General features: G+C 42.3%; 1 non-coding gene across 1 annotated transcript; it reads left to right on the plus strand.

Annotated features, from left to right (window-relative positions):
- Window positions 1–301: 301 nt before the first annotated feature.
- On the plus strand, window positions 302–408 carry LOC118484448. Its single transcript, XR_004873559.1, has one exon. It is a non-coding gene; the product is annotated as a small nucleolar RNA R71 (small nucleolar RNA).
- The last annotated feature ends 1,400 nt before the right edge of the window (window positions 409–1,808 follow it).

Here is a 1,808-nt window from a genome sequence, read left to right on the forward strand (position 1 = left end):
ATATGTGCAAAGGATACACATATTTATACAAATCGCAAGTATGAAACACAATGCTTCATAGGTTTGGCATTTGTTTGGTGTTTGTGGTGGCACAGGTGTCACATTATGGGCGCCCGGGGCAATAGATTTATTGCCTCGGGGAGTGTGCCACTGAAAATTGGTTTGAGCAATTTCCTCAAATTGATTATATATTTCATTTGGGCGACGATTACCTAAAAGTCCCCCGGAGCTAGAGTCAAGTGTCTATCTTGTGTGTGGTAACAACCCATTGTAGAACATGGATACTTGTTGCCACACCGCAAGACCGTGATGAGGACACTTTCTTAGTAGTTCCTTGAGCCTTTCTCAAGTTTCATATAAGGATTCCCCATCCTCTTGTGAATATGTATTAATTTCAGTCATTAATTTAGCCATTTTAGCAGGAGGGAAATACTTATATAGAAACTTTTGGGCTAGTTCATCCCAGGTGTTTACCGAGCCAACTGTGAGGGCGTTGAGCCAAGCCATAGCTCGGTCTTTTAGTGAAAATGGAAACACTCAAAGGCGGATGGCGTCGTTGGATGCTCCATTGATCCGAAAGGTATCACATATTTCTAAGAAATTAGTAATATGTAGATGGGGATCCTCGTCCGCAAGCCCATGGAAGGTTGCGGAGTTTTAAAGCATTTGTATCAAATGTGGCCGAAGTTCGAAGTTGTTGGCTTCGACATTCGATGCATTGATAGCGGCGCCTAGATTACCTACGGTGGGTCGTAGGTAATCCATGAGGGCACGTTGGTCCTCCATTGAAAGTAGGTCCCCCGAAACTTTCTCTTGGTTTTTAGCTTTGAGCCTCTTTCGTAGAAAGCGTTCGGGTTCGTCTAGGGGTTCTTTTATGTCTCTACTGGAACTGGAGCTCATACACTACGTGGAGAATGCAAATGTGGCGCCTGAGTTCCAAGTCCTACAATAAAAACAGAAAAGAATGTTGGTCAGAAGGTTCACCACGGCCCCGTGCTCAGATAAACACGGCCCGTGGTCGGAGATACAGTGATTGTTTTCCGGATCCCTGTTACTGGAGAGTTGGACACGGCCCCGTGTTGCACCGACACGGCCCCGTGCTCAGCTCTCTGTAACTCGGAAAATAAAAACTGCAAGTAACAATGTTGGGCACGGCCTGTGTCCGACCAGGCACGGCCTGTGTCCGACATGACACGGCCCGTGCTGAGCTCTGCAGGAACTAAAAAATTAAGAAAATCCTAAAAAGAAAAGAAAATTTTAGAAAAAACGATTATGCCGTTGATTCCTAACTTTCTTAAAATCCTTGAGTCCCCGGCAACGGCGCCAAAAACTTGATGCGTATGTACTGTAATATATTTTAGGTGTATATTTTAAGCCCTTTTTTACACTTTTTAGCCAAGTTTTAAATTTATAAAACACAATATTCACTAACACTAAACACACATATGGGCAAGTGCACCCATCGTGGACGTAGTATAGTATTGGTAAGATACCGAGGTCGTCCAAGGAAACAAGAGCTTTTAGTACCGGTTTATCCTCAACGTCTAATCAAATCAAAAAGTTAGAAAAAAGGTTTTTAAACTAGAAAAATAAAACTAACTAAAATACTGAAAAATAAAATAAAAATAAAAACAGATAGACAAGACGAATCACTTGGATCCGACTCGTGTGTAGTGTAACCTTTGATTATTTCCGCACTTTTGCACATTTTAAGAGATTATCTTAGTTATTGTAGTAGGCCCCTCTTTTGAAGGTGACGTTACCCTCAACCCAGTAGTTTGAGTCAGCAAGGATACAATCCTAAAGGG

The sequence above is a fragment of the Helianthus annuus genome, chromosome 11, assembly GCF_002127325.2.
Source record: "Helianthus annuus cultivar XRQ/B chromosome 11, HanXRQr2.0-SUNRISE, whole genome shotgun sequence".
NCBI classification, from domain to species: domain Eukaryota; kingdom Viridiplantae; phylum Streptophyta; class Magnoliopsida; order Asterales; family Asteraceae; genus Helianthus; species Helianthus annuus.